Here is a 15,398-nt window from a genome sequence, read left to right on the forward strand (position 1 = left end):
AGTAAGTACTAGCTGGACGGATGGTTCAATGTGTGGAAACAGCCTATGAGTTCAATTGTTGTTTTTATCCGGGGTGTCCTGAATGTTATCCAGCCGGGGGTTTCAATTTTTTTGACAGGGATTACTTGCGAACAGTTGTATAGACGCACCTTGTTGAAACAGACATTCCTAGCCAGTCAGGGTGTTCGCATTGTCAGTATCTGGGATCATGAGTAGTGCGCAATGGTGCAAAACAATCCAATAGTGGGTCCGATTGTTTTGAAACTGCACAATCCCATACAACCCCGAGATACATTGTACAGAGGTCGTATGAATGCTTTAAAGTTACTCCCTCGCATCTCAGAGGGTGAGCAAATACACTAGATTTTACCAGTCTATACCTGGCTGTGAGCAATAAGAAACCATATTCTTTCGGACACCCCGAGATCATTTGTGACAATTTTGGAGATATAGACCAGTATTTTGGATTGATCAACTGCAAGGGTTACCCACCTGAAGCTTTTATTTACCCATGCTGCCCTATAGATGTGATGGTAAGCTAATGTTCCCCTTTTGTCGTACCTGCATGGAGACAAAACAGACCAGGTGCAAGCACACAGTTAAAGAGAGGAGGCTGATAGGAACTTGATGTACAATCGAATTACAGACCGCATTACATACAGCTGAGATACATTTTGACCGTTTTAAAGAACTTGTACAGTCGTATGCACAGGGAGATGCGTGTGATATTCTGAGGTCTATCACTGTTACACGGCCGTGTATCGTGCGTGATAAAAAAAATGGGAAATTAGCACGAGTACTCTACAAAAGACTCTCAGTATCGTATAAGGACATTGGCAGCGAGCAGCTTGACGCATCCCTATGGTTATTAAGTATTTTGGAGTTATGGATACTAGACTACAACATCCATTCGCGTGTGTGCTGCCTGGCATTTTCAGATGTGGCAAGAGTTGTTTTGTCAGAAAACACCTAAAAAAGGCCCCGTACAGCGATGACCCACTTCCCCATGAATATTGTCTGGCTTTACAGCTGCTGGCAGCCTCTCTATACAACTTTATAGCACCAGTTTTAACACCTCCGATTTGTGGAAGGCATGCCAAACAGTCTAAACAATGATCACTTACTACCGGTGAATATGGTCATCGTGGACGATTTGATGACAGAGAATGGTCAGAGCGGTGAACTTAAAACAGCCTTTACTCAGTATTCGCAACACAGCAATCTGCTTTATCGGCAGAACCTGATCAACAAGGTTAGGATCAACAGATCTATAACACTAAACACTAGTTATATAGTGTTATTTAAACCCCCCACCCGTCATAAGCAACAACTAGCTTTGCTAGCATGCAAGATGTATCCTTTCAAAACACAATTGTTTATGAAGGCTTTTGAAGACTCTAACAGTATTCCCTAAGGATATCTGGTGGTTGATCTAAAAACAACCACTCGTCAGGATTATAGATTGCACACTGATATATTCCCACCCGGTCTACCCCCCTAAAAAGATATCAAAAACCTCTAGAAAACACCCTTAACTACAGTATGGTGTCAGTATCTGTTACAGCTTTCAACATGTCGGCACGCATACAGAGAAACATTGCGCTGCTCAAAATGCTTGTATGCACCACTGCTCAACCATGCAAGGCCATTCTAGCAATGGCCTTTGATGATCTGGTGGCCACTATTTCCGAGATTGCCCAGAACACATTAAAGGAATGTGTCCCCATAAGACACCGCCGATTAAGTGTGTTAAAAAAGAAGGGCGTCATCACGAAACTGGTTAATAAGCAGATAATGACGTGATCTAAAATAAAAGTGGTCTCGCAGGCCAGTGGATTCATATGATTCCTCACTGACATAGACCTGCCGCTAATCACAAGATTGACCAGTGGTCAGTAATGGAGCATGCACACAAAATGCATTTGGTGGACAAGCTGCACTTAGAAAGCCTGATATTCCTTGCACCTCTGGAGGATTGGGATATACGGAAATCCCATGCGGCTCGAATCAGAATTGAAGGATGTTTAAACAGGCCTGGTTTAGCAACGCATGATAAAGAGATCTTATCCGCAGATATGCTGCATAAATACTTAAATCATGCTAAGCAAGGCCATGCATTAAAGAACAAACTACGATTATACATGCCACCCGGTGAATCTAGCAGTGTGAAAGTTCCACATGCAGTAGACCCTGTTGTGGCGGACTTGGTGAATACACTTAGCCAGCGCTAGAAGCCTAATGCAGAACTACTGCTACATAAAAGGGAGCTGGAAAAGGATGTGGTGGCGTGGACCGATAGGGGAGAATTCATCTACAGAGGTCTGGTTGTAAGGGACTCAAACATCCACAATCTAGCATGGGGTATTCAAATTTGACAGCCAACTTCTATTAAAAATGCCCCCAGCAGCTGGAACGAGTTCATGCAGGTGGTTGCTGATTTAAATATCCCGACATCCGTTGTAGGTAATGTTACCCAACAACGTCTTATGCAGAGGCTAAAAACTGCTGCATCCGCTAACCCACAACAACACAGTCCTATAGATACACACAGGACAATCCCCCAAATAAACAGATCCCGATCCCCCAGTCCTGAAGCGCGGCATACCTGGAGTTTTAAAGCCTCTTTACCCAACCCCTTGCGGTACAATGACCCCTCTTTTGTCTATACTTCTAATGCATCTAGTCCTGGCAGGAAACATATATGTCTGAGTTGGTTGTCTGATTAATGTGAACGGCCCATTGTCTGGATGCGTTTAACTTATACCTTTTCTCCTTTCTGTATTGAAATGATTGTTCAAACACAACTGATGCCTTCTACTTTTTGTATTAAACATGAATGACTGTTTAATTATAACCTTTTCTTCTTTCTGTATTAATTGTCTTTTTAATAAATATATATTTTTTGCAATTAATAAAACAGACTATTTTTTATTACATTGTCATGTTTATGTATAATAACAAAACAACACTTTGATTTAAAAAAAAGTAATTTTATTCAGATAAGGTAACACTAGATAGAACACACATCTGCATTTCTGACATAGGTTAAAAATTATGAGAGATCTATATTATTAACGAATCTCGTCAACATTTGATCGTTGTGCTTGTTATTGCTTGAATACTTTTTCTAAACAGTCGACAGCGATCTCCATTCCGACATTTGACTGACAAAGATTATACAGTGTTGGCCCATATACTGGCTTTAGATTCTTGCACAGGCTTGGTGGTATAACATAAATACTTTGCAACACTTTTCACATAATCCATTTAAGCTCTGGTGTATATGGGATGTGGGAAGTGTGCTAAGCTGTAAACACTGTTAGCGTATCCCCTCCAACCACAGAGCTATCCAATGCATTGTGCCCGGGGCCTTCGGATCCGTGTTCACCACCAGGCTAACCGGACGGGTGCGGGATAGTCGTGTGGGACATGTATGCTGGCATACACACCGTGAAATATTTTCCAGATGTGTCTATGGTTACGCAGAAAGCCTTTTATCTGTAGCTATCTGTAAACTATCCATTAAATATCAAAGAGTATGTTGCGCTGAGCATTGATCCCGAGAACCCTGTCAAACACGTTCCACACTAGAAGCAAGTGCGTAGTAACTAGGTTTCATTTAAACTTTGTCAGCTCTTTGTTCCCACTCATCAACAGGTTGAAATGTCCTGATGATGTGTAGCCAGGTCTTAAATCGAAGGCCAGCAGTGTGTAGCTGTGGCGATAGTTGATGCATGGGAATGCAACCGCTGCATCATGCACGTGATTCCCTGTAATAGACACCAGCCCCTTGTACTCCCTGATTATGTTTGGAAGTCCAAAGTTAGGCGTGTATGCTTTAGTGGGGATCAAGACACCATCCTTATGCAACACTGCATAGTTCATTTTACAGTGTTTGAAGTCGAAGGGGTTGTGCCTGTGCGTGACACTGTTTGATTATTTTTGGGAGTTCCACCCTGAACAGGTTGTCTTGACTAGTACCCTGGCTAGCAGTAGGAATGCTGAAGACTTTGAGGTCCCGCTCAACCAGATACTTTTTGTTAGATATTTGCGACTCCTCTGCATGTGCTAGTCTAACAGTTGGGGACACGCTCACATTTTTAACTAACAAACTAGCTGATTCGATGACTAGCATGCATAGTTTGGCATCCCTGCTGATGAGGCAGAGTGTCTGTGTTTCTGGATAGTAACATTTTTTTTTTTTTTTTTAAATGTATTTTATTTTATAACGACCACACAGTGCAACAGAACATAAATAGAACACATCAAGCCACAACAAAGGCCAAACAACAGATATGAAAAAGAAAAGAAAGAAAAAACAGAACAAAATTAACTTAACAATCCCCTTCCCTCCCCCCTATGAGCCTGTAGGGTGTCCACCATCATTGTCCGTTCCGTGTGGTGGGGTTCCGTCGCTCTCAGATCCAGCCGAGGTCGACCCCGTACTAAACAGTTCAGCCAATAGCACCTTCCATGCCGCGAGGGAGCTCACCTCTTCCTCCCCTCCCGCCCTGCTGGCCTCCCACCATGCTGTCGTCTCGGCGGCAGCCCATTTCTGGAGGTCACGCCACCATACCTCCACCCGTGGCCCCTGACAATTCTTCCATCCCATGGCTATTCTGCGTTTGGCAAGTGTATAAGCCAAATCTTTAAGCTTCTCCACGTGCCGAAGCTTGCGCGCCCTGGGGTACCCTCCAAGCAAACAGGCCCAGGCCGAATCTATCTTAAGTACAATGCCCCTCCCTGCCAGCTTCTGCGCCACTTCACCCCAGTAGGTTGCAATCACAGGGCAGGCCCAGAACATGTGAATCAAATCAGCGTTCTCTGTGTTACACTTGGGACACGCCTGGCGCCCAGCGTCTCGAAATCTGGAAATTCTCAGGGGGGTCATGTATGCCCTATGCGTGATATATAGTTGTATCTGTTTAAACCTGGCATTCCTCGATACTTTTTTGTGGTACCCCAGGGCGCGCTCCCACTGCCCATCCGCCATCGGGGCCCCCATCTCTGTTTCCCATTCCAACCTCAGGTACCCCAAATCCTTCCCAACCTTTGCCATCAGCATCTCGTACAGCCTGGAGACCTCATGCCCGCCCTCGGATGCGTCATACATGATCTCCAGCGTCGCATCCAGCTCGTCAGCCAATACGGTCTCGGGCCAAGTGCTCCGGACCTCCCTGACCACTCTGTGGAACGTCATGTATTGCCCCGCATGCAGCCCCGCCCCCGCCTCCAGATCTGCGAACTCCGCCAAGGCCCCATCCTGCCAAATGTCCCCCAAAGTGACCAGCCCCACTGACTCCCAGTATGTTCGCAGGATGGCCCTAAGCTGTCCGTCTTCCCCTGCCAAGGCCACCAGCGGCAGCTGCGGCATGCACGGCAGGGGATCCCCCATCATCCGGCAGGCTCCTCGCCACATGTTCCTGCCCAACGTTAGCATCTTAGGACGCCCCCTCATCCATGTGCTGGATACCCAAATGATCTCTCGCAGGTAGAAGGGGGAGCAGTCCTTTCCCAACAATCTATGTTCCGGGGTTTCGTCGTCCGAAAGCCACTTGGCCACGTACTGCAGCTGCGCTGCCACGTAGTAGGCCTCAAAGTTCGGCAGCCTCACGCCGCCTTTCTCATAAGCCTTCTGCAATTTCCACAATGCGACCCTGTTACGCGTGCCCTGCCATAAGAAATCTCTACATACCCCATGTAGTCTAGCAAAAAACCCCTTGGGTATCATGTATGGAATGTTATTGAAATAATGCAGCAGCCTAGGTAGCACGACCATCTTAAGCATAGCACCCCGGCCCATCATCGCCAAGGGTAGTTTCTCCCAAAACCTCATGCACTTCTCGATCCTCCCCACTGCCAATTCAGTATTGTGCCTGTGTTCCTCCCCGGTCGTGTGATATACGTCTATGCCAAGGTACCGAAAGGTGCTTGTCGCCCATGGGATTCGCAATACTGGCAACCTCTCAGCCGGTATCCCCACATAGCCGGCCAGCGGGAACAGGGTGGATTTCCGAGGGTTGACCGCTATACCAGAAAGCCAAGCAAACCTCTCCATCACCTCCAAGACATATTGCAAGTTCTCTTCAGGGTATTGGAGGTACAACAGCATATCGTCGGCATACAGGGATATCAGATGGCTCTCCCCCCCCACCTCTATGCCCACCGGGTCATACTGTTGCCGGAGGTAAATTGCCAAGGGCTCAATGGCCAGGATGTACAACATTGGGGACCAAGGACATCCCTGCCTGGTGCCTCTACCTAACTGCCACCTGTCCGACACTACTGCCCCCGTACGAACTCTGGCTAGAGGCGCGCTATATAATAATTCGGCCCACCTCCTGTACCCTGGCCCCATTCCGAAGTGATCCAGTGCCGCCAACAGCCACGGCCAACGAACAGAGTCGAACGCCTTGACCGCATCCAGCGCCACTATCGCCATTTCGCCGTCTTTGCTACATCCCCATTCGACCACTCTGTGTAGGCGTCTATGGTTGTGGGTAATGTTCCTGTCCGGGACATAGCCCGTCTGGTCAGGGTGAATCAGCTTGCCTATCACTCTCCTCATTCTAGCCGCCAAGACAGCTGTTAGGATCTTGCTGTCCTGGTTCAGCATTGACAAGGGTCGATAGGAGCCGCAACCGTGTCCCGGTGTATTGCGCTTGGGGAGTGGCACTATGACCGCTTCCCTGAGTGATTCTGGTAGCTGTCCCAGCTCAAACGCCTCATTAAACATGTCCAGCATGGGTGGGAGTACCTCCTCCCCATACGCCTTATAAAACTCGCTGGGGAACCCGTCCGCCCCCGGGGCCTTGCAAGTGGGCAGCTGTCGCACTATTTCTCTGAGCTCTTCCAGAGTGATTGGAGCATCCATCTCCTCTCGCTCTTCATCGCTGATTCTGGGCAGGCCTATATCCCCGAGTACTTCATCTATCTCCTCTCGGCTCCCCCCTTCCCGATCTTCATACAATGTTTGGTAGTATTCTGCGAATGCCCCATTTACCCCTTCTTGCGTATCGATCTCCGCACCCCCTTCAGTGATGACTGATCGGATCGGAGCCCTAGGGGTTTCGCTCTTATATAGCCAAGCGAGGAGCCTGCCTGTCTTGTCCCCACCCGCATGCAACCTCTCAATGTACTTCGTATAATTCAGGTTACAAAGTCTGTCCCAATGCCCAGAGCACCGCTGCTGCAGCTCAGTAACTACTTCCACATCGGTCCCACCCTTCTCCAATTCTTTTTCCAGCTCGATCTCGGCCTCTCGCAGGTCGGTCAGGATTCCGCCCATTAATCCCTTGGACTTCGCGATAGCAACTCCCCTCATCACCACCTTAAAAGCCTCCCACAAAGTACCAGCCGATTTGACACTCCCTGTGTTCGACTCAAAGTACGCGACTATCTCCTCCCTCATGTCCTCCTTGAATACCGGATCCCGTAGCGCTTCCGCCCGAAGGCGCCATGTTGGAATCCGTGCACGTGGGGGGCGCAGCCGCCAATGCATGATTAGGGGCGAGTGGTCCGAGAGGACCCTCGCCCTGTAGTCAATCTGTTCGCACTCCGTAAGAATGTCTGGAGTGGCAAAAAAGTAGTCGAGCCTCGTGTGCAGTTGGTGCGGAGCCGAATAGTGCGAATACTGCCTCCCACCCGGGTGTCTCGCTCTCCACACGTCTACCAGGCCTAGATCCGCTAGCAGCGACTGCAACACCTTGGCCGCTGGGCTGGGCCTAACCATTTTGTCATCCGACCTGTCCTCCCTGGGGTTAAGCACACAATTAAAGTCTCCACCCCAGATTACTGTGCTCCCCATCCCTTCACCGAGTCTCGCGCACAGTGTCTTGAAGTAAGTCGCTGTGTCCTGGTTGGGCGCATAAGTGTTTATGATACAGCCAACCCTACCTTCCACAATCCCCCGAACCATGGCCAGCCGCCCGTCCGACTCCACAACCTCCCCCAAGAGCTTGAACGGGACATGTGGTGCAACCCAAACCAGCACACCCCTGGCATACGCAGAGAATGTGGATCCAACCACTGTCCCCCTCCATTTTCTCCGCACCATTTCAAGTTTATCCCGTGTCAAATGCGTCTCCTGTAACAAGGCCACGTCTATCCTCTGCCTCTTCAAATACAACATGACCTTATTACGCTTCAGGTAGCTATTCAACCCTCTAACATTCCATGTCAATACCTTAAGGTCTCCCATGATTTATCCGTAGCTCCCACTTCCCCCTCTGGTCTGATCGCCTCCCCCCAGTCCCGACTACATCCCTTCTCAGTTTCTTCCCCAGGCTCACATAACAACTAACACCCCCCACCCCCCTAACCCAACCAACCGCCCAGCTCCATCCCTGGATCTCAGGCATCCCCGTGTTCGGTTCTCCACGGAAGCCCCCGTAGAGAACCCGACAGGGTGTCACACCTCACACAGTGACTAACCTAACCACACACTGGGGTACGAATAAAACGGCCCTCGGATGCCCCCTACACATTTATATCCGCGCTCGCGGACCATGTTCGAAACAGTTAAAAAAATGCATCCCCATCACAAAGTGGCTAAGACTATATTCCAGTCCAAATGTTCAAAGTCCGCCAGGCCCACTGTTTCACTTAGCTCTCCCTGCTCCGTCCGCCATCTGCTCATCAGGCTCCTGAGGGCAGTTCTGCGCATCGAGCCATTCCATGGCCTCCTCAGGGGTGTCGAAAAACAGCGTCTTAGCCTTGAAGAAGACCTTAAGTTTGGCTGGGTAGAGTAACATATACTTGAAACCGGCCGTCCGCAGGCGCCTTTTGACCGCCCCAAAGTTCATCCGACTGCGCTGCACTTGTAGAGTGTAGTCGGGGTAAGCAGAGATGGTTGCCTCCCCTCGCCGTATGGTGCCCCCTTTACGAAAATGTTCCAGAATCTTCTCCCGGTCTTTGTAGTTGAGGATCTTGGCGATCACGGGCCTGGGCGGATTACCCGGCGGTGGCCTTCTGATCAGGGCCCTGTGTGCCCTCTCCACTGCAAATCCCTGCGTTAGGGCACCTCCGGTGATCTCCTGCAGCAGCAAAGTCTCAATAAAATCTGTGGGATTCTGGCCCTCAGCTCCCTCCGGTAGGCCCACAATCCGGATGTTGTTTCTGCGGGCCCGACCTTCTGCCTCTTCAGCCCTGCTTTCCAGGTTGCCTACCCTCTGCACCAGGGCATGGATCTCTCGTTTGTGCGCGGTGCATTCCGCCACAGTCGGGCCCATCTCCTTCTCCAGGGTCTCTGTGCGCTCGGCCAGGGTTCGCACATCTTGCCTCAGGAAGTTCACGTCCTCCTGTACCGCCCCGACCTGAAGTTCCATCGCAGTTTTCAATTCGGCCACCGCAAGTTGGAGTTTGGTCTCCCATGTCGCCTTCAGATCTGCGATCGCTGCCAGGACCTCCTGGTTCGTTCCTCCTGCGGCCATCTCCTTGGGCTGGGCCTTTTCTTTGCTCCTGGTCCCCTCGGTGCCAGGCGATGTCTTGGCAAATTCGTCGAGCGTGGGCTGTTTATTCTTCGCCCTCAGGAGCTTGCTCGTCATATCTTCGATCAGGAGCGTCCCTTCGATCTCGCTTAGGCCCCAGGCCTGGGGGCACTATGTCCCCCCGTCGCCACACAGTTTCGGCTACCTCCAGTCAAGCTTGCTTTCGCTGGATCGCGCTGAACGTGAACTGAGGGAATCGCCTCCAGAATCCGGTCCCCGATCCTTTGTCCCAACATCAAGCGGCGGCAGCCATTTTGTCTGCCGGCGAAGCTCCGGCCCAAAAACTTCACGCGGCTCCTGGGGACACAAGCGCTGCACAATCCCGTATGAAAATGCATCCACATGTGCAGCCGAGCTTCGCATTTACAGTCATCACCGTCTATGCCACATCGTAGCGGCCGTTGCGCGGATTCAGCCGGATAATGTTCGGATCAGCGGGAGCTCCCGTTCAGGCACGTCCTTTCACATGGCGTCCAAGCCACGCCCCCTTGGATAGTAACATTTTAAGGTCAATGCCGTTGATCAACAGTTTATCCTGGAACAAAAGGTCTGAATGTAGACGTCCTCATAAATTGAATGTTCTACTGGCCCTGGTAAAGCGGGCTCTCTTCCTGAAGCCTGAGTTTTCACCATCCAGAACAGTGGGGTCGAACTGCCCTGCAGTGTCTCAGTAAAAAAGTCCAGCCAAGAGCTGGTTTTCCAAGGCATCAGGGCCATGATTTAATATGCTTTCTATATAGACCCTGTAGGCATACATATTATCACTCTGTGTTATCATTCGATCGCCCAGTGTTAAGTCCACCTGGTTGAAGATTGTGGCTATGGAGCATGCGATCGTAGCCACTCAGGCGCCAACCGCGATGTTGGTGCCATCAGTATTTGTTATTGTACAAGTTAGATGCAGCAATGTGTCGCTCAGATACAGATACATGTCGGTCAATCCTGATACAAAGAATTCTATGCGGGATATCGGTAATAGCGCCGCCAGAGGCAACACCTCCATGAAAAAACAGTTTTCAATGCTGGTTTGGGTTGGCGGTACACTGAAGAGCTCAAGCTCCGATTTCACACACTCCCAGAGGACCTGTGTAAGACGCCGATTGTTCTTTAGAAGACATCGTCACTTTTGTGTCTGTTAGGGCTAACACGCTTGTTCTTCTTAGTCTGATGTCTGCGCCAGGACCTCAAGCTTATTTTCTTAACAAGTTTCGGTGGTCCGCGCAGATGGGATATGGACCACTTCCTCTAAATAGTCCTACGAGGTTTATAAACGAAGCCTTGTGCTTTCTGTCCCTCCTTTTTCTGTTTGGTGAGGCGATTGGCAAACGCTATTGTCTAACTACCCACGACTACTTTTGCAATATTGGTTGCCGTTGTTTTCACGTGCGGTTTAGCTCACTCAAATCCACATCGTAGGAAGGGCATTGCGTGTCTGAAGAGCCCCAGCTCCATACATTACGGGCTCCCACTAAAATATGGCTGATCGCCGTATCTGGCCTGGGTCCCTTGGTCCCCATAGTTCTTCACCACAGCCATTGTAACTCTGTTTTATTAGTCTTTCAGCCAGAGTGGTCTTAAGTGCAGCCGCAGCTAGTTTATTCTGTATTCAAATGATACAAAGTGCCCTTTATTGTCTCTTATCTGTTTGTTGACAGTGTCAAAATATTTTTTACACATGGGGATGTAATCGGATTTGCTGTATTGAATGTTTTACAATATCATTGTTGTTACCTCTAGTCTCCACAGTTCCAAGTAATTATGCGTAGCTATCCCTCACTCTTTGATACTCCACTATATCTCTGTAAAGCAGTACACTGTAAAACCCCCCATTAATATCAGCTTGGGTATTGTCCCGCGGTTCTTCACTTCCAGCGTGTTGCACGGTTCCCAATAAGTTACACAGCCTCCCCATTGTTGAAAACCTGACAGACGCATCCAGTCCCTGAAGAAAAACTTTCCTCTGTTGATATGCTTTTGTTGATGACTCCAACAAGGTACTGTATATCTGGGTAGTTTCCCTTGGCGATCCACTACGGTGAGAGACTTGGAGAGTTTGTTCATTTTATCATAAGCGTGGCATCCCACTGTCTGAAGAATTGCATGACTAGACGTACTGAACTTCTGTGAGCGCCACAGTCCACTGTCCTTCCAAATGTATGGGTTTGGCGAGCTTCTCGGTGAAGGTGGATATTTTGTTCTCTCAGAAGATTTCTGAGGAGGCGTTGCTGGGGAGCATAATTTAAAAAGGTGTAGACTCCATAATGTTTCCGCTATACAACTGTGGTCTCTAGGGTACCATCGTCCACCCAACTGTTGAACTTCACAGGCTACCCCAGCCATTTCTCTAGATATTGCTTCCTAGCACGTTGTTCTTTACTTCTTATGTCCTTTTCTATTCTATAGATTCTGTGTGGGCCTTTGGTGACTTTCTGGGTCTCTTTCCTATAGAATACGCCCTAAGTAATCGATCAGTCAGTATATATGAAGAACTTCCGAGAGCCACTCCATCTATAATAAAGATATCATCACTGTAGTTCTGCTCATACCCCTTTGTAAAGATGTCCTTGAGTTTCGAGATCTTCATATGATCCCCCTTTCTAAGGGCCTTTTGGGTCTCCTTTTCAAAAAGACTTTTGATGGGGGGCGCTGTTGGGCAAGCACGTAATGGCTGCCTATTTGCAGAGCTCCGATCCAGGCTATATCCTGAATCAAATTAAATCTGTTTCAGAGCCATCTAGCGACAAGGAGTACTTCAACTCTTGCTCATTAAGGGTCAGAGAACACATGGCACAATTCTGAGAAAAATCTGACTTAAAACAGCTGAGAAATCCATCCGATGAAAGCCGACTACGAGAACCATGTGATACATAATCGAAGCCGCAGGGGGAGCTGTACTCTGAAGGCCGTGGAGGGGGAGGAGCCAATCGAGACCAATGGCACACCACATAGCACAACCTCAGGTGCTTCCCTGTGGTGTGTGACCCTACGGCTGCGGAATACTCTATCGTAGCTCCTGTGTGGAGGGCGAGCCAGCAGGTTCTCTTGACACAGTTATCCCTCGGACACTCTGTACCACAACCGCCCGCAGCTTGTGTGGTCCCTTTAGCCCGCAGCCATTAGGCTATGATCTGGATGACGGACGGCATATCAGATTCCGCAGAGGCCCCAGAGAGCAACATTAGCTGCTCTGCTATAAACGGATCCGACTGCTGTGCGCCTCAGTGCCGGGACACGACAGGCACCGGAGCAGCATGTGGGCCACTGTGGATGCTAGCAGTGGTACACGCTGGGCCCAACTGAAGGTTGCTGACTTTCCCGCGCCTGCCTCCTCGAGCTGTGCCAACAGGCTCGGAGGCGGCAGACAGCGTGAGGAGGCCTGGAAAACTCCAAGTTGAAACCCTCTGCCAACATCATCCAGAATACTGTTGAGAACACAGCGGGTAAGGCGTAACCCCCCTCCCCTGCCTACACCTCGAGCTCCGTGCACAGACTTAGCCACGGAACACGATTGACACATAATCAGACAATGAAAAGGGGCACCGTTCAACACCCCTGCCTGTGCCCTGCGCTGTGCCTGCAGTGGATGCAGCCTGTCCTTATTAAGGCACTTGACACCTGATGTCTGCACTTACCCTTGCCACCAGCTAGCCGCAACTTTCCCTTATTGCTCATTTATTCTATTTATTTTACTGTTGTAGCAATGTACTGCACTGCTCACTCCCCCTTCCCTTGCACTTGCTCAATCTAAATGTCAGCTGGCCTAGTAAGATTGTTGTCTTTGTCTTCCCTCTGTTCCCCCTCCCTTGCCTCGTCGCGCCTTGAAAAACTTGTGTATAGGCGCGTTATAAATGCCATATCATATCATAGAACATACGGCCTGCCGCGGGCCCGACTGTTGGGGGAAGAGGCAATTGATGTGAGGGAGACGGTGGGGAGCCAGTGAGCAACATAATTGACAGGGAGACGGCGGGGAGCCAGTGAGCAACATAATTGACACAACAGTAAACATGCCACATAGCTTTTAACGCTTGTTCCGACATAACAGTCAGAACTCCTCTGATAACGCCGGAGAGCACAATCCATCCATTTATGCGGAGCGAGGTGAACACAGAACACTCATTAACACTGTAGTGTGGATACTCGGAACAACCCATGCTAGCTGGAACACCGCCATTTGGTTTATGAATACCGGTGCGTAGCAAGTGATACTTGAGGCCTAGTGAGATCATTGAGATCAACCCCCTGACTGCACGCCGCAAAGCAACTGGAATTGGGCCTATTGCTGTGTTGAGCTTGATGGGAGCTTCTGATTGGGCGCACTGCTTGGTACAACTTGACGAAGGAAGATAGCAGAGTACTGCTGAGCGGTGCGGACCAGCCTGAACCCTGCTACAGATCCTCCTAGTACAGGGCAGATACAGAGAGTTTAAGTTTGTGTTGGAGATCTCCCCGCCGTGCTGTGGTTCGGATGCACAGAGGCTACAATATCCTTTGTTGGGCTGTAGTGAAGAGCATGGCCATTGACAGGAATACACACCCTAAACACGCTGAGCCCCTTATAATACAGTGAACACTACAATCGTGTAACTACGTTAGAATATCTCCCTGTTCACATGGCAGCTGGCCCTTGGAAACAATCTCACCACTAAAATAGTTCTGTGATTCATATCACACGATCCATAGGGCAGCTGATACATGGAAACTCAACAATAATAACAAAGGGCTCTGGTGCTAAGAAGAAGGGCCCGATGGACTCGTTTGCGAGCTCCCAGACCCTGGCAGCAGCAACAACAACATTGTCGACTGGAGACACTGCAGCAACGTCCACAGCTAACCCCAGAGACGACCATCTTCTCGTCACCATGCAGAATGGTTTTCTATCCGTAAATGTTAAACTGGACGATATTGTGGCCAACATCGGGTTGCTCAGGGCAAGATTGGATAAAGAAAGTGCCTGTATAACGGCCAGGATAAGTGCAAACGAAGATACAATTGGCCAGCACGGCCGTGACATTACACAACTGAAAGGAGAACTCTCTAAGATGCGAGGCAAGTGCAAGGATCTGGAGTCCAGCTCCAGAAGGAACAATATGCAAATAGTCGTTGTTGCAGAAACCTCATGCAAAGGTCCAATGGAGGTTAATATTGAAGCTCTCCTAAAGTCCCTCTTCGGGACGGCATCATTCTCTGATCATTTTCTGGTTGAAAGAGCTCATCGCATCCAGGCCCCAATGTAACGCTCACCTGATTCCCACGGAGGTGCAGGTCTGGCTTCGAGTGCTGATGCTTCTTCAATGGTGAAGCGCAGGACTCTGAAGATGGACAGGAAGGGCCCTCTACTCTGGCTTCTCCAGATCGCAGGAATATTCCCCTGTGCGTGAAAAGGGAGTATTACCTACTGACTGAGTTATGCTCAAGCCTCCCACTCTCTTCCAACCCTCCACGATACCCTTCCACGATTCCCCGTGAAGTCTCACCTTAGGGTCCGGAAGGATGAGCTCTCCATCCTGCTTCTGATGCAGGGGCGCGTTGAAAGCCAATTACTTCACTGGATTGAAGCTTGATGGGAGTTCAGGTAAGCTTGACTATTCAGGTAAGGCTCTGTAAAAGTTCTGTTGCAAGTTCAAAAGTCCAAGCTTAATAATAATGTTCATTGTCTTTTTGCAGCAAGCGCTAATGCTTATGTCTTTTTTCCCCTTAGGGGCCGGGGTTCGGAATGCCGGAGATATGGCACCGACCCGAAGTGAAACGTGCAGTTCCAGTTCCAGTAAATGGCAGGTTAGTTCTGGATGAGCGCTCGGGAACTGACTTTGCATACGCTCATTCAATGTCTTTGTCTTTTTTCCCCATAGGGGCCGGGGTCCGGAAAATGCCTGGAAGCGGCAAGACCCAAAATAAAATGGGAAAGAC

This window comes from Ambystoma mexicanum, chromosome 3p (genome assembly GCF_040938575.1).
Source record: "Ambystoma mexicanum isolate Mex_15411 chromosome 3p, UKY_AmexF1_1, whole genome shotgun sequence".
In the NCBI taxonomy this organism is placed as follows: Eukaryota; Metazoa; Chordata; class Amphibia; order Caudata; family Ambystomatidae; genus Ambystoma; species Ambystoma mexicanum.